This window comes from Blennius ocellaris, assembly GCF_963422515.1.
Source record: "Blennius ocellaris genome assembly, chromosome: 2".
NCBI lineage: Eukaryota > Metazoa > Chordata > Actinopteri > Blenniiformes > Blenniidae > Blennius > Blennius ocellaris.
Window position 1 is genome coordinate 20,625,754 of NC_137651.1, and position 18,783 is coordinate 20,644,536.

Here is an 18,783-nt window from a genome sequence, read left to right on the forward strand (position 1 = left end):
CCATCCACCCCGACCCTCCTCCAAACACAAAGACCTTCTTTCTTCTCCCGTCAACGGTTCATGATGGATCGTTCTCTTGCCCCGGTCAAGTACCTGACAGGTAACCTGAAAAACAGCTTCACAATGGGTGAGAACTATAAATAGATAAAGTCACAGTAACTGGGTTAGTTGCCAAATAAAAGAAAGATGACAGCACACCGAGATAATGATTCGTCTATATTCACTGTTCATTTCTATTCGTTTAACTAAATGAGTTGTAGGAGCCTCCAAGAGGATCGCAGCCAAACTTGGAAGTTTGTTAAACCCTGTTGTAGATCACGTGGTTGGAATTGAGCATTCTATAACAACCACGTGTATTAAGAGTCTTGAGTATGCGTAAAATCGAACATGATGGAGTCACAACAGCCGAGTCGGTGATTCGTTCCTCGACTGTGGAAACCGATTGGACACGTAGAAGATGAAGCACGTTGAAGGGAATTAATGGAGACGTGTTTAATCAGGTCTTTCATTTACACCACGACGTTTTCAAGCGAAAACAGAAAACATTTAAGCGGCCCACTCAAGATGAAACTGGGATGAAGGTGATGCCTGTCCTGGTTCAATCTGTCACCTTTCATTTGCTATAATAAAAAAAACCTATATGTTTGTTGTATTTCGTGTGTACAGTCCCTGTGAGCTTGTGGCGTTTGTGTAAAAAGAATCTGTGCGCTGCCTGAGCCAACAGGAAGTGAGTCATGGCTGTGATATGAGCTCTCCAGGGCTGGAGGGAAGATCGGAGGGTGGGTCAGTCAGAAGGCAGAAAAAAATAAGAAGACGCACAAAACATTTATACATTTATTTTATCTGCTGCAGAGGGGATTTTTCTTTTTCAGTCTCCCTTTAAATGAGTTCAGATAACACATGCTGCGCACCATTTGCACATCAGGGTGGAGGAGGCGAGGCTGTGCTGCAGGAATGCGTTAACGTGTCTCAAATCCTTTTAATCTCGGAGAAAAGAAAAAAAAAAAGAAACTGAAAAAGCCTTGCTGACCTCTGCAAATTTTTCGAGCGTCAACATGATTTCACAAAGTACAGAGAAGAAGATGACCTGCGTGTGCAAACATCCTCCACCCACAGCAGGGTGTACACATCTGCAGAATGGAACATCCTCACATCGTTTAATAAGTTGACTCAATGCAAAAGGAGTGTCCCGAATGTGTCATTATGTCCTAATGTCCCAGTTAGAGGAACAGACGCCACAGGCCCACATTTGCATTCACACAGTGTTGGAGGCTCGATCCACCGACGCTCACAAACTTCATCACTGGTTTTCTAGGTTTTCTGATCAACTTCCACCCTTACTTCCTCCATTCGAGCTCAACGTGTGACAACCTTCTCCTCACAGTCGGTTTTTTTAAGACTTCCTGCAACGACTCAAGAGGCAAACTGACCGGAGGGGAGACGACGTGGAGCCAATGTGACGCTTCCCACATGATCGGCTCATCGTTCTTGCACAACTCAAAGATTGTGCAAAAAAACATTTGAGGGGGGGGGGGGGGGGTATTTCTATTCATTCTAAAGCCACGGCGACGGTCATGGATGCTGACGGTGCAGAATTTGAACGATCAAGTGAAAACGAATCTAAATTTGGAAAATAAAAATCCTTCCAGAGGAGATACATTAGTTTTCTGCTACAATTATCATCTGTCATTTGTAACCACGAAGCTGCTGATGACAGCCGTGTGTGTGTGTGTGTGTGTGTGTGTGTGTGTGTGTGTGTGTGTGTGTGTGTGTGTGTGTGTGTGTGTGTGTGTGTGTGTGTGTGTGTGTGTGTGTGTGTGTGATCTATGTTTGCACATACGTAAGAACATTCGCTCTTACGTATGTGCAAACAGTTAAAAATTACATTTCAGTCCATTTTGGAATCTGGACTCTGTGGTTGATCTTTTACAGTACCGGTACTCACTTTTCACACAAGCCTCTGTGATTCTGTTTAACGTAACATGTTTTGTGAGCGAGTTCTTGATTATCTTTAAGTGTCCAGAGAAGAAATGTACAGATTTCAAGTCTTAAAGCAGCATTTGGGGGCTTTTCAGACTCGGACCAAAAGTTAAAAAAGAGAAGAATTGCAAAGAGATGGATGCTTGTCCTGACTTGTGTTTGGTTCAAACTCCAGTCACACATCGAACCCTCACATACCAAACTTCAGGTTGTTGCATAAGGACAGGCCTGCTTCTGTACTGGAGGCCACAGCAAGGCGCTCAGGGACTCATTCGTCACATTCACCTGCACCGAATCTTACTGCAGAGGAAAAACTACTGGTTTAAGGTGTTTGAATGGCTCCACATGTAAACTGTACACTCTAAAGATATTTTCTCTATTTTTCTATGTCTCTGTTGGACTCTGCTGTTCTGAAGACACAGATTTTATTTCTCGGGATCACAGTGAATGCTGCTGCACACGCAGAATTTTCAAAAAACCTGGTGTTGTTTTTTTTCCACTTATCAATTATGTCACTTTGTGTTGGTCAGTCACATATAATCCCATTAAAATACATTTATTTGTGGTTGTGATTATGAAAACATGAAAATTTTTACGAGGAAAATTTGAAATAATCAATAAAAAAAAAAAAATGCAGTCTGAGTGATGAAGTGTGAAATTATTGTCTGTGCAACATGCTTGAAAATCTCTCTTGAAAAAGTGACATTTCAATCCCATTTTCTTTTTTTGCGTTTTTGTACTGTGACGTCTGATAAATATCTGCTGGGAGAAGGCAACCAGGTCGGGGCGATGACATACTAACTGATCCAGGAGTTGAAGCCAACGCTCACACCTCAGCGAATAAAAGTGCAAACACACCCCGCAACACAGCCGGCATGTGTAAAACACACCTGAGTGTTTGGACTAGCCACAGTCCAACTGTGACATGTGATAATAGATCATAAACACTCTTTGATCATGAATCAAATGTTTTCAATGGGAGGACATGATGAGACCTGTTTCTCATAAAATGCCAATGTGTTTTTTTTTCTTATGAATAGTTTTGAGCTTTGTGTGATGACAGCCTCAAGCACAATGCATGTTGGCAGAGGCTTTCCAGAAGGTTCTGCTGGAGCAGAGTTCTCAGCATTCCTCCATAATGAAAAGGATGGAAGGATCTAGAGTGCCGGCTCTCGTGAAAGTAAACTGAGCGCAGCTCGTGTGACGGTCACACTGACCACTGAACAAGTTCATTTCCATTATTCACCTCAGAGGACAGGGTCACCTCCAAATACCACGGTTAAAAAAAAACAAAAAAACACGGATAGAGATAAGTTCTATCGTATTGGACAACATGTGAGCAGTGCAGCTTAACAGAGATTAACAGAGAGACAAACCACTTCCAGATCATGTCTTTGGTGTGAAATCCTCAAACGTCACCGTGATGAAAATAAAAATACAAAAAATAAAAATTCCAGATCCGTAAGGATCTGGAAGGGTTTGTTCATTATTAATGAATTCATTCTTAAATATGCATGTTTGTAGAGGATTAATTGACCAAATTGGTCAATTTAACACTTTCTAAACTGAGGTGACTCAGTTTAGAAGTGTAAAAGGAGGCGAAGCAGCCTGGACAATATCACAATATGTGAAGTGTGGATGTACTAAACTATTTGTACAGTGATATTGATCAGAATTTATTTACTAAAGTAAGTTCAAATTGCTTATATGGCTTAAAACCACGTGAAAAAACGAAAAACCAAATAATCCAAATGGTTAAAATTGCTCAAACAGCTACAAATAATTGAAAACTTAAATGTGTAAAAATGCCCAAAACAGTTAAAATGGCAACAAATAACTAAAAACATAATAAAAGTGAAACATCCTGATGAGACTGAACCATTGGTACCATTGGTACCATTGTACCATTGTACAACATCACTGTTGTGAAGCGTGTTCTCCTCATTTTATTTTATTTATTTATCTATTTGAGAAAAAAGTTTTTAATCAAACCATAAACATGTTCTTCCATGTTTATGTTTAACCCACTGGTTCATGATTTTAAATGGTAACTACTTTGAGATGTAATCCAGGAGAATAATCTGTGTAATTTACCTCACAGTGAGACGCTCGAGTCACATTTTGACTCGAACCTGCAGTGAATTCATCAAACTGCTAGTGTGAATGTGTTTGTAGCGCGGGATGGAGGCTACGACGGTCCACCGTTGATCAAATCAAACGGATGTGACCTCCAACCTGACCTTCACCTGACTACACGGCTCCGTTCTGCTCCTTTAACTCACATGTTCCACGTATCAGAGTGAATCACGAGGTGGAATGAAACGATGATCGTCAGTGAGAGGAGGCCTGGATCGGTTTAGCGGATTAAAAAGTGAAGCATTGGCACCAGCTGGAGGTCACTGCCTTCATCTGCCTCGTTTTAGACCGTCACTGACACAGATCTGACACAAGAGGGCAGCACCTTCAAACCTTTGACGACGCTCCTTCCTGGAAGAAAAAAACAAAACAAAACAACAACAACCAAGTTTCCTGTATTATAGTTAGTTTTCATAATTGTAAAGAGTATTTACCGCTGGGGAATATTAACTTCTGTGTTTAAAGTCTTCATCCTGCTGGATCATCTCATTTTTCCCCCCCAACCTTAGTTTCATTAATGCATTTTCTGGATTGTGAAGGTGGTTTGCCGGCAAACCTTTGGCATGTATTTTACAGTGTTCAGTCAGACACACCATGTCTGATCAATGTTTTGTGTATAATTATATAAATTCTTCCCTCAGATTTTTACTTACTTTACTTTACTGCCTCACCATGGTGCATCTTGTTGGAGGATTATGGCATTATTACAGATTATTTGAGATTACTGCCTCACCATGGTGCATCTTGTTGGAGGATTAAGACATTGTTAGAGATTATTTGAGATTACTACCTCACCATGGTGCATCTTGTTGGAGGATTATGGCATTATTACAGATTATGTGAGATTACTGCCTCACCATGATGCATCTTGTTGGAGGATTAAGACATTGTTAGAGATTATTTGAGATTACTGCCTCACCATGGTGCATCTTGTTGGAGGATTATGGCATTATTACAGATTATGTGAGATTACTGCCTCACCATGATGCATCTTGTTGGAGGATTAAGACATTGTTAGAGATTATTGCCTCACCATGGTGCATCTTGTTGGAGGATTAAGACATTGTTAGAGATTATTTGAGATTACTGCCTCACCACGGTGCATCTTGTTGGAGGATTATGGCATTATTACAGATTATTTGAGATTACTGCCTCACGACGGTGCATCTTGTTGGATGAGTCTTGCAGCAGCTGCTCTCTCATGAGAGCAGGAACAAGGAAACGCGTCACAGCTCGCGGGCTTCAGGGCAGCAGACTGCAGCGCTCCTCCAGCTGGGGGGGGGGGGGGTTGGTTGTGGACACGTGCGGCAAACGGGGAGGAGGAGGAGGGGGAGGGGGGGTCCATGGGGAAGGAGGGAGGGAGTGGGGTGGAGAAAAGGTCCTACGCCGGTGTCCGGACCTCCAGAAGCGGGGGGGAGAGCTCCGCGTGCAGGATCCAGGAGATCCGCTCACTGCAGGTACAGAGACCCTCCTCAATCCAACTCCAACATAAACACACAAGTTCCCGGAGGCAGTCTGCACCAGCAGGACGTCATCCACGTCTTAATATGATGTGTGTCTGAAACTCATTGTGCTTATTCAGTTTTAATAACATTTCTGCTGTTATTACTGTGGAGGTTCACTGTGGTAGATTGTTTTTTTTTCTTCTTCTTCTGTCAGTTCTGGTTTGAGATGAGCGGTGCTCAACATGTGGCTCGGGGACCAATGTTCAAGCCACCAGGTTGTCTCAATACGGCCTTTTAAAAAAATTGTTTAATGCTCTGTTTACATGGAAAAGATTGCTTCTTGGTGAATTAATTCCAAAGCCAGTAATGTAAGTCTTGCCACAATTTTTTTTATATTACACAATTTATCACATGAAGAAAAAAACTGCTATTGTAGTTTTGCGAAAAGATAAAATACATGGATACAAACAAATAAATGACTAAATATAATACACACAAACATAACCGAACAAACACAACATTCATTGGCGAAGGTATATATCCTCTGGTTGGACGACGCTTCGTGATGATTTGTTTCAGAAAAGTTTCACATTTATGCTGCAACATTTTGAAAATCATGTCTGTTCACACTGAAACTGATGTAGTTCGCGTGCCAGGCCACAGTGTATTTTCGAGAAGTTGCATTTTCACTGTTGTCATGGGAACCGCCAAATGCAACAAGAGTTTTCACTTTGTTTTCACAAAACTTTGTTGTGTGTCTTTAAAACTGCCAAACACTGGAGGAGCGGTCAACGCTCAGCAACATACTACTGTCACGAAAAACTAATAATTGAAAGGTTCTCTAGATTCTATAAGGTTTCTTATTCATTTTTTTTGCATTTTTTGGGGCTTGGGTGTGCTGATAGCCAAAGCACCCCTCCAAAAAAAATCTTCTTTTTTTAAATTTAGTTTTTAATGTGTGAAGATTAGAATTTGTTGCCGGGTTGATTAATATGTACACCAATAAAACATGTATTTATGTATTTTTTTTTAAACTAAAAAGCAGTTTACCGTAATATGATTCAGCCAATCGCTGCAGCGGACGCGTTAAACCTTTAAACTTACAAGTTCCAAGCGCATTTTTCCCAGTGACTGCGTAACTTACGGACAGTAATGAAACATATCTGGCAGCGCCACTGCTTCACAGATCAGTCACAGGGCGAAGTTTTGGCTGATCTTCTGCCTGATGTTTATATTTGAGTTGCATCTGAGGCGCGACTCGCCCGGCCCACTCGTTGTGTGCATGTTTGTGTGACCGGGCTAAATTTAGCCTGTGGTTTCCCTTCCACGCGTTCTGAGCCGCGTCCTGTTTGGCGAGAAAAGTGGAGCGACGCATCGGGCGGTGGGAGGGGAATCAATGTGAGACACAACGGTTCTCTCTTTTTCGCTTTTTTTTTTCCTGTCCCTTTCTCAACCGTCGCGTCTCACCCCCGTGTGCACACAGCTTCGTATCTTTGGGTAATCAGTTGGGTAGTTTCATAATAATTGAAAAGTAATGACTGCTTGAGATGCATCGGATATCATGATATCGCTACAGTTTGAAGAAAATGTCAGTGTAGTCATAAGATTTTAGCTCTGCCTCATTCGTGGCCCAGTTTACACAACAAGGTTTCAAGTTGAATAAGCCTTTTAGATTTAAAAGTACAGTTTCTTGTTTACGCATCAATGTCGTGAATATGACGTCCTTTTACGTGGAAATGGAGGAAAAATGTTGAAAAAGATGCAGTTAGCATGCCGGGCCATGAGTTGGTGCTGTTGGTTGTTTTTGCAACAAAACACACATGCAAGCCATAAGTATCTGGAGGTCACATTACTGAGTTTTTAGAATTAGCCTTGAAAAAGTAAACAAAAAAATATTAATTACATGTTATAAATGTTTTAATAATCTGTTGGAAAAGTGTAAAACAGACCAATTGTTCACAACTTATAGTCTCAATGGATGTTTTCAAAAGCTTGAACAGTCCTGTTAATTCATTCTAATGTGTTTTTTTTATTTTTAATGAGAATAGTAACGTGTTCTCTAACTATTATTCTTTTACAAGCCTTGGGTTTAACTGACTCATATGGTTACTTGCACCATAAAGAGTTAACTCGTGCACCTGCTGCTTCTTCCTCCTCTGTCTGAGCTTCAGTCATTATTTACATTAAATCAGATTAGATCACATTTTCCCTTATGAGTACAACGGAAATTACAGTCGTTGCAGCAGCAGAGGCTCAACAGCAAGTGAAGTGAGCACCGAGATGAAGTGAGTCTTCCTTAATCTTTTATAAAAGAATCACTGTGTGTGGGGGGGTGGGGGTGGGGGTGGGGGGGTCATAATGATGAAGAAATGATCAGATGTAAAGATGAGCATCATGTTTGAGAAGAATTTGGAGCAGTCGACCTGCAGAGTGGAAGATCACAGCCACAATAATGTGAAGCTGAAGAAGAGAGTGTGGAAACCCCCCCCTCCCACCCACCCACCCCCCCCCCCCCCCCCCCCTGTGGTTTCCCAGCTGCCTGTTCATCAGGTCACTTTTACCTCGTATTTACCTTTCTCATACACATTTTTCTTTTCTTTTCTTTCTTTTTTTTTTTCTTGCCCGCATGAATTTCTTTGCACACCCCCTCTCTGCTTTTGTTCTTTCCACTGTCGGCGTACACAAACGGCGCCGCGCAATTTCCACAGTTTGACACCTGAGCCTAAAATCAAAAGGACCAAAAACACGGTGTTGGTTCTACGTAACTGAATGGTTGCTAATGCTGCAGCAGGTGAACATGATATAATTACTTATAGACGACGTTGAGGTTCTTTCAGTGTTCTTCCTCTTGTGTTGTGACAGGGTCGTTTTTTCTTTTTTTTTTATGTTGTTTTTGTACATGTTTCATAATCGGTGACACGCACACAGGGCCGGAGAGAGTTCAGTCAGTCTTGATGTGCACGGTGACTTTGTGCCCGAGTCGTTATTGCAATTTAACAGTTACTTTGGAAAGTAGTCGGCACTGTTGCGAATTAATTTTACAGCTTTCTGTGTGATGTGTACGTGAGTGAAATCTGACTTAGTAATACAGTCCCGTCCTCGTCCTCACGTCTCCGGGTGAGACAAAGACGAGCTGCGTGAGCCGAAGGCAGAAATCCGAGGCCGTCCTGCAACGTGCGACCGTGTGGCGCATGTAATGAAACCGCGGGAGATGAAGCCACAGATAGACCCTGCAAACATGCAGACTCTTCGTCGCATGTGCAGGTGTCGCTTTGTGCAAACTAACACCCTCCTGCCCTCAGCAGTCACTCACTGATGTACTGCAGCTCCCAACAGCTTAAAAACCACTCCTATACAGCAACACCACTGTAATACAGTGTTGATTGCACAGTGTAATTCTATGAATTGAACTGAATTGGTACCAATTGTATGGCAAATATGTATCTCTCTATATATATACAGAGAGAGAGAGAGAGAGAGAGAGAGAGAGAGAGAGAGAGAGAGAGAGAGAGAGAGAGAGAGTTTCATCTTGAGCGGGCCGGACTGGTAAAATAGTGCCATGTTAACTTTTAAATTTAAGCTTTAAAGATTTTCTTTTTTGTGGTGAAAATATCTCCATTTGAACAAAACCAAACAATTACTCTGGAAAAGTACTAGAATTTGTGCATAAAGCCAATTTAAAAGAAACCTTCTGGAGCAAAATACAGTGAAATGTTCAAAAATCTTCCTTTATAAGTGTATGGAAAAAGATCTCCAAGCCGATATTATACATTTTCAAATAAAATGTTGAAACATGATCACATTCGTCTCTATTAACACACCTCATTTAGATGCTACTCGAACAACTGCTTGATTCTCTTTTACCTCTTTTGATGTAAAATGATGTAACGGTAACTAGATAGGAACAGCAGGGAGCCCACGACTGATCCTTGAGGAACGCCACAATACAAAGGCTATCAATTGAATATGCCGTCAGAGATATTAACCAGTTTTAGAAGAATTTAAAAAAGTTACAGATGCTATCAGATGTTTTAAGAGTTTAGAATTATATAACCAGTCAGATTGAAGGAAATACAGTGGAGGTGAAGTGAAGATCTGCAGCTAAAAAAGAAAGAAAGATTCAATTCAAATAAAAACTGCTCTTCATTAGTATTTCTTAGTAAAGAAAGAGGGAGGGAAAGTTGACTCGTTTGCATTTTTAAGGATCTGAAAAAACTTTACTCTTTGGTTGTTTCCACAGCCGTAAGCAAGAAAAAAAAAAAAAAAACAACAACACAAAAACCGTCTGTGGCTCTAAACTGATTGTAGATAGAGAAGAGGGGTTACACTATACATCAGAGAACAAGGGAGAAAACAAATATTCTGTCTTTCTTACTGTCTACACTGAGATGTACATGTATCAGGAAGAAACCAAACACCATGCATCACAGCAGTTGAGTCATTTTTAAAGTTTGGTTTCATGTTTTGTGGTTTCCCTTCAATTTTCTACAGTTGTACACCTTTTTATTCTTTATTTTTACACCCACACACACACACACACAAAAAGACATTTATGAATGTCACAATGTGCATCCAGAACACAAACCTATTTATATTAAAGAATTGAAACTGTGAAATACACATTTAAGTGTCTTTTCTATATATTTGAATATCATTTCTTTTTATATCTTTTTAGACTTTTGTGGATTAAATGTACTTTTCCTGCAATCTTTATATACTTAATGCACATTATGCACGAGTGATCACCAGAATAAAAAAAAAAGAAAAGAATAAGCACACACTTTGTGTTACACAACAGCTGCCGTCTGAGGTGGACACCATGTTTGGGGACTTCCTTAAACAGAACAGTTTTTTTGTGTGGCTGTTTTGTACTTACATACACTGCTTGACATTGATTATTGATTAACTCAAAGGTCATTGTTTCTAACATATCATTTAATTATCTCTTTAAACGGGTAAAAAATAATCCTGACTCATTGTGAGATCCTGTTTCTTTTTTTCCCTGTGTGCTTGGAGTACTTTGAGATTTTTTTTCAAAATGAAAATAGTTTTATCAATACAATTTAATGTGATAATTATTCTAGCCTTTTTTTTTTTTTTTTTTTACCAGATTCACCTCACAGGATAAAACAAACCGAGATGTATAAAAAACTTTTGACAATAGAACTCGAAAAGTCTCACCGCCCTGTGAAACGGCCCCCGGCCTACTTTTGAGAATGTGTTTCAGATGAAGGTGCCCCTGTGTGTTTACTGGCTGTGGTGTCTCCCCCTGCAGGAGAAGCTGGTGAACTGCATGGAGGGGCACGAGGATCAGACTCCGGAGGACTGGCTGCAGGTCGCTGGTCTCACGCCGCACTTCATACAGGTGTGTGTGTGTGTGTGTGTGTGTGTGTGTGTGTGTGTGTGTGTGTGTGTGTGTGTGTGTGTGTGTGCGTGTGCGTGTGCGTGTGCGTGTGTGTGTGTGTGTGCAAACAGTTAAAAAAAATTGATGCGATTTCACGTTTATTATCGCGAATCATCATTTGTGATAAACAAAAGAAAAAGATCCATTGAACTGCAATAGATTATGTTTTAATGCGCTTCATATGCTGGAAGAGATCATATTTCAATTGATTATTTAAACATGACATCACCATGGTGGCAACTAATCAGTAGCACTAAAACACAAAACTCATGGACAAATGATGTGAAACAAACAAATTCAACAAACTACTTCAAGTTTAGATGTGAAAATAAAAAGAAGGTTGTGTCTGGTGAGCACACCAACCTATTTGCTCATTTACTGGAAGACACATTGTGATCACAATACTCTACCTTATTGTGTTTCATTATGTCTGTTTAGATTAATACTGCAAGATATAAATAAGAATTTCCAGTGGTATAAAACCTATTGGCGAAATCTTTTGAAATGATGCACAAAACACATATTTCTGTACTTTTCATGTGTATTTCACATATTACATACAGCTGCAGATACATGGGGATGTAATAAAGTATAATGAAGAGTCTAAAATAGTCTAACCCTATTTTTTAGAATATATTTTTCTTATCATTTCTCATATATATTATATTGTCATGGCAAAAACATTCAATCAGGATCAATCTACAAACCTGAACCTGAACAATTTCCAAAACAATCAGATATTTAGATCAGAGATTTTTTTAATTTCTGTATTTCTTTTAAATTCCAATTAGTCAGCTTGTTCAGATAGTTGTGGTTCAAGCTACTTGTGATTATGCACCCAGCTCTTGATGTTACAGCTCCATGACATGGTTTTATGATGATTAGATATATAAGCAGAACTTGGATTTTTTTTAATTTTGCTCCAATTCATTTGGTGACTGTTTTTGAACTTTAATGGAAGGAGTCGTCAATTAAATCGGCCAGTCGAGCTGTAAAACCATCACCCTGGGTGGGAACGCTGCGTAGCCGAGTTTTGATCTTGAGATGTCACAAATTCTTGGAAAATCCCCGTCGGCCCAGAGGCAGCTGCTGGTTGTTTGTGTTGTAAACAGCCGCCCGATGACTCAGCACTCTATTGCATAGGTCAGAGCCGAGCAACAGTGAAATGAAAAAAAATAAAGTCTTAGAATAAGTGACAAAGTTCCGTGGAGCCAAAAACCAACTGCTTCCATTACTATTTCTAGAGCATTGATTCTCTGATTGATACTCGTTTATCTGCTGACTTGCTAATCAATTACGTAAAAAAAAAAAATCTGTGTTGGTGTTGAAGTAATCTGTGTGGTTTAAAAGATTAAAAACTGATGACTGGTAAACAAAGAAACCTCTGATTGCATCAAGAGAAAACTGGTTGATTGGATTAATGAAGCGCGACTAGTTTAGTTAGTGTTGGCGTCTCTGGTCTGAGTGTCTTAATGACTGAGTGACCAGTTGGACTGGTTTGAAAAGGGCTTCAGGGAGGCAACAGGGTGAATCTGCCCCCGGCTGGGGTAAAACATGTCAGATCCAGGAAGGTTTCGACACATTATTAGCATTAGATTGTTTTTTTTTAAAATATGAAAATACTTGACTTTCTTCATACCAGCTCTTTTGTTCAACAATTTGTGAATCAATCGTGTATTTTATTTATATATAAATTAAAGCTGACCTTACAGCTGCCATGTAAAAAAAAAAAAAAAAAGTGCAAAGGGAGAACATGCAAACTCGACAATGATCCAGGGATGTTTTTACTGGAATGCGTCGCACCACTCCGGCCATGCTGCACTGGTTCTAATCCATGCAGTTCATTTACGTCTCATCTTAGGTCCCGAAGATAATCCATGGTTTTTATACTCACCTTCCCCACATACTGAGATTTTTCCAAATACTCTGACTATTTAATTGTGGAAGTTGTGAAATATTTTTTTTTTCTGGATTGTTTCAAACATTCAGCCTCTCTCATGGAACTTTAATGCTATTGAAGACAGTTTTTGTTGAATGTGGCAAAACATGTTGAACTTAATGTGGTTCGGCAGGTTTTGTTGCTCCAGGTGGCAAAAATACAAGAGATCAAGAGCTACTTCATCTCCATCAACATCTCATGTTTGTGTTATAAAGACTTTAATGTCCTTTTACCAGCGCTGTCAATCGGTTAAGAAAAAAAAAATCATTAATTGCACAATTTTCTGTAATTAATTGCAATTAATTGTATTGTTTTTCTACTGAAGGCTGTTCCTTGTAATGGATATTTATTCAGGGAAAACCACAAAACTGTTTTCATAATGTCCTTTTAGAAAAATAATAAAAACACAGATTAATTAATTAACAAACATCTAACATGTCTGGGCAGTAATGTAAAGTGGCAATAATATACTGTAATATTAAAACACACACACACACACACACACACACACACACACACACACACACACACACACACACACACACACACACACACACACACACACACATTCACATAGTATCCAGTTTTAGCAGTTTGGTGCCTCCTGGTCAGCCAACATGGCAACCTGCTGTTCTGCTGCAGAATTACTTCTGTGGTGGTTGAATTGGGCTTTTCAAAGTAAAGCTAATGACTTTCACTTTCTCAATCAGCCTTCAGGTAACTTTTTAAAGTCAAACTTCCTACCTTAATATTATCCCACTCAGTATTGTGCTGCTCTGTCGTCACGGTGCTGGACCCAGAGACGCTTCACGTGCAGCTCCGGTGAGGGAGCAAAATAAAATAATAAAACATTTTAAGTAATTAACGCAGTTTTGTTTACTTCTTGGTTTTTTTGTGTGTGTGTTTTTCTTTTTTAAACAAGTTAAACGTTTTAAATCAATTGAGAGTTGACAGGTCTACCTTTCACTGAAACTTATTTGTAAATTGTTTGCTCTTGTTCGTCCGTGCACACGTGCTGCAACCTGCATCCTGCTGTCCTTCAAGATGCAGCCATAGCATAGCATTTAGCTCTGCTCAGAAGTTATGCAATGGCGAGCAGGAGTTTTGTGCACGTGTTCTGATGTTTGAACTGTTGGAGTGAACATGAATAGAATCCAAACTTTTCTCCCCCCCACCCCCCCCGATTTGGTCTGCAGCAGGGAAAAGTGGTTGCATTACTTTCCCCCCCGCAGTTTGTTTGTATCTTTGTCGCCGTCAACTGCAGAAGTCTTGTGCCAGTGACTCTCCAGTCAGCATGAATACGTGGTGGAAGTGTGCACAGGTTGGCGTTTGGAAGCCCTGCAGCCACGCTGCTCTCGCTGTGTGTGTGATGAGCACTCACCCAAACTAGAATGTGTTGAGTCAGCTGCTCTGCAAGCCTCTGTCCCTCCCCAGTGAGCTATTTATACACACCCAAACCAGCCTCGGCTACATACCAGCACACACACACACACTCACACACTCAAACACACAGACGTAAGAACGTACACATTTGGTATGATCTCACAGACACACATACACACAGTGACAGAGGCTCGATAGCGCCTTGTAAACAAGCGAGGTGGAGGACGGGTTAGAGCAGAGCTTCAGGGTGACTCAGTTATTTTCCTCCCTTCCTGACACTGTGCTGAGCAGGAGGCGACAGGTGGGCTCAGAGAGACTCGGAGACGCTCCGGCCGATACTCGGTTCTCATGGGAGCAGCTGGATCCGGTGGCCGACCTCTCAGGATCACATGTAGCACGCTAAGGTAGGACGAGAAGTCCACTTCATCTCCTGTCTGCACTCGTAAGAGTTTTGACGCTTAAATGTGGAGAATCACACCCGCTCTTAAATTCTCGCTCGGGTTTAGTGATTAGATCAGTGTCGTTTTCTACTGTGACAATGGCAGCGTCCGTCGAGCTGCGTCGGCAGCTTCTCGCGTGACGCGTCGATCCTCCTCCGAGTTACGTCTTGATCTGCATGAACACCAGAGCTGCTCTGAAGAAGAACACGTTTTAGTTCAGTTTCATCGTGATTGGGCCAGGCAGGTAGAACAGTGCCACGCTAACCTTCAGATTTGAACTTTAAAGTTTTGTTTTTGGCGCACACCTGATTAAAAATGTCTATTTTAAGCAATTCCGATGGAAAATAATTATGATCTCAACATAAAGCCAATTTTAATGAAACCTTCTTGTGCAAAATACAATTAAAATGTAAAAACTTTCATGGCAGCAACAATGATATCTCAGCTTGGCTCTCAGTGTTATGTTTGATACTCTTTTTCTTTTCTTTTTTTTTTTTTTTTTACATTTTGTTAAATTTGCTTGATGGTTTGGCTGGATTGGAGCCTCTGGTTTTGCCCACAGGCTTCTGTTTGACGCCCCTGGTTTAAAGGATCTGGATTCACGTGAAAAGCTCCTCTTCAGCTGACTCGTGTCCGATTCTGTTAAGATTAAATCAGTGTCCAGTTATTGTTGCTACTGTTAGAAGTGTGATAAACCCCTCCACGTTTAGTAACCAGATTAGATTTATATTAAATGTCTGCAGCCTTTTTTGAGTGAGTTTCTTCATGTTTAACCTTTAAAATGAGGAGAACACAGCTCATAAGGTTTTATATTTATTGTTATACAAAAACAAACTCATCTTATATTTATGTGTAAGTTTCATAACGACTTCTTAGAACAATAGACATTTCATCACATAGCTTTAGTGCTTTTAACATTTTTAGAAATAAATGTTTGCATTGTTAATTTAGCTGTTTGGATGTATGGATGTTTTTCCCTTTTAACTGTGTTTTGTAATTGTTGTTTTGCTTGTTTTTCTTCTCCATCTGTTATGATTTAAGCTTTTTAAGCGATTGAAGCCATCATAGAAATGTATAGAAACGCTTGTGGCTCGAGAGCTGCAGGTTGTAATATTTTGCCCCTCATCTATGATCGTATTAAAAACAATTCAGACTATTTTAACCCAACCGGCAGCCACAGTCATTTACATAGAGTTCATATATCAACACAGCCACTATTACAGAGTGATGCTATTCTCAGAGTGTTGTTAGTTGTACTGTGTAAATATACTCACATGATTTCAGTAGTAGAGAAGGTGTTCATTTTCTATGCAGTGTTGAAGGTGGCGATCTGTTTCACTCCCCGTTTGTTGTCTGTTCAGTGCGTTACCTTCATTTTTTTCCCGTTTTTGATGCTAAAAGTTTGGTAAATATAAAGTTCCTAAAGCCCTCTGATGTTCCATACACAGTCTCAGAGTAGCTACATCTCATACTCATACTTTAGGCCCCAGTTACACAACATTTCAATTCAAAACACAGTTTTTTTTTGTGGTTTCTTTCAGAAGAGTTTTGCGTTTACACTGCAAAGTTTTGAAAACCATGTCTGTTTCGGATGCAGAATTTACTAGCTGTGTTGTGCATGCACAAAAGCGGCGTATGGGAGCTGTTTTCAAAAGGTTGCGTTGTCAGTGGCTCCGAGCTCCCCATAAAAGAAAATCAATGTCGTGTAAAATGGGGCCTTAGAGTAACCTTGTCTCACACTCGTACTTTAGTTTTGGGTTTTTATTAGGATACAGGTTGCTTGTTCCATTAGCACCAAACTGACAACACCTTAACAATAAACAAAGTGTTGTGCAGTAGTATTTATAAACAATTAATGCCAAACACTAGTATAAAAAGTGTGAGACATGTTGTGTAAGTGCTGCTGATTTTCTTGCGTCCTGCATTAAAAGATGGAAATGGACTGAAGGAAGGCTCACAGCTTCACAGGTGCGACTTCTTCGACTCTGAACACAAAAAAAAAATCCATTCTCGGGATTGTCCTGCTCTTGGGTCGTGTTGTGAAGAGTTGGTGGTGACGGTTTGGGTTTGTGTCCTTGTTGCCCCGGATTCGCTGGTGAAGTGGGTCGTGGTTCGTTGGCCCCCGTCTGCATTGGCCGGTCGGTGAGCTTCACGCTATGACTCACACGACAAGAATGTCTGGTCACTGAGCAGAGTGAGATTATAATAGGTAACATGGGCTGCTGCCAGTTTCTGCTGACCACATTTGCATAAGCTCCGTTTGTCAGCGGGCATGAGAGCGACCACAGTCGCTATCGGTTCACCCGGAGCAGATGCATCATCTGTCTTTGGCACTGCTGCTGAGACCAAGAAACATATCGGGCTGAGGTGATTTCCACTTTTCTCTGTTCTACTTGACCTTTACTCCGACACCACCATCGGACTCTTAACGTCCTCTCATACTCAAGAGAGAGAAAAATATCTCGAGTTTCTACAAAAAGGTCTGTAATTTTGTCCTGTGCTTTAATGAGGCCATTTTCCCCCCTACTTTCTCTTCTTTTTTTGACGGATTCATCTTTCAATTTTCAATATTATTATTCTTTTATATGATCAAAATGAATGATACAGTTTTAATTGAAATGCTTAAACTGTGTAGCTTTGAGACATGAGTGAATTATATGCAGACTCTGCGATTTGTAAGACATTAAAATAAAACATGATGCCCCTTAAAATTAAGAGGGCTTCACGATTGCTCGTTAATCTTTGGGGTCAGGGACTCACTGGCGTACGTGACTGCGTGGTTCCACTTCTAGTTTGACCTATTATTTATTGGAAGACGTAACGTCATAGACCTCATAGAGACACTGTCGAGAAAGACGCTCTCTTTCCTCTCTGTTTGTTCTTTCTGGTCATTATTCCTGTTTTGAAAGGTGATCTGGAGTTTCTGGTTTTGTCTTTCTGAGTTTACCTATTGTTAAAAAAAATAAAAAATAAAAAAAGTCCACAGAGATATTGTGCACCTCTGAGTCTGGTTCTGTTTGAAGGTTTCTCCATTTAAAATGGAGAAACCATTTTAAACCATAAATGGTTTTCCCCCCAATGGTCGCCAGTGCATAACACTGAGGAAACAATGGAGTCATTCTTGCATTGCACTCGTTTACCGAAGAGTGTGAATAAAGTTATGCAAGCATAACACTTTGCAAATCAAACGAGTGCCACCAGTCACCGCAAAACAAAAAATAACCATTTTTTTTAAATGTAAAAGACCTGGAATTCTAACGCGCAGTTGCTTCGCCGTGGTTTTCACAATTTAGTGCTTTCCCTATTCCTGGTTCTGCGCTTTGCGTGTGCATTCCTGCTGCGTAGTTCTGTGGAAGAGGTGAGCAATGTCCCCGGGGTTAGAGCTGCGATCGGGCGTGTTTCCACAATATTTACATGACTTGGACTGTTAGGTGAAAAGCATGAAGAGGCAGAGATCAAGAGAGCGGGCTGAGCTCGCCGCTGGAGGCTGTTCTTTTGCTCTCAGTAATGGCATGTAATGGGGCGCCGCCTTTTCATGAATAGCAGGACGGCGCCTCAATTTTCTTCTCTTTCAATTAATGTGAGACATTTATTACAAAGCCCTGGAGGCATCAATCACAGAGGTGAAACGAGGAGTTTGTTGATCGGTTGATCAATGAAGCAGCAGCTGAGTGCTTCCGTCGGTGCCAAATTTCTCCATTGTTCAAAAGGGCTTCGTTCAGTATGAAGGTGCGTGTTTTATGGTCGCTGTGTGAACTGCCGGCCGACACGGGGTGATCAGGTGACCCGTCAGACCATTCACCCTCCATTCAGTTTCCCAGCTGTAGCATTTCGATTGATGCCGATGCCCATTCTGAATCTTCAATCCTCAAATTCAGAATGAATTGTTCTCTTTATTTCTCGACACTGTTCACTTCAATGAAACACTGTGGTACGGTAAAACTCCTTCCTGTAAGTCTGAAATAGAGCCGGGAGCTTAAAGACGGGTGGATCCTGCTCTACCGGTCCTCACAGTGTCGATATCGACACATCTGACCCTACAGGTTCCTAGAAAGT

At 40.6% G+C, this 18,783-nt stretch overlaps 1 protein-coding gene across 5 annotated transcripts in view; it reads left to right on the forward strand.

Moving 5' to 3' along the window:
* Positions 1–14,515: 14,515 nt before the first annotated feature.
* Positions 14,516–18,783, forward strand: part of LOC308138152 (kinase suppressor of Ras 1-like) — a 31,943-nt gene continuing 27,675 nt past the window's right edge. The window contains exon 1 of one of the 5 annotated variants that reach the window (XM_080507140.1): positions 14,516–14,691. The gene's annotated coding sequence lies outside the window, so the exon portion shown is untranslated. Of the gene's footprint in view, positions 14,692–16,985; positions 17,208–18,783 lie in introns of those variants that run through there. The other 4 variants (XM_080507141.1, XM_080507144.1, XM_080507142.1 and 1 more) reach the window with 4 other exon arrangements.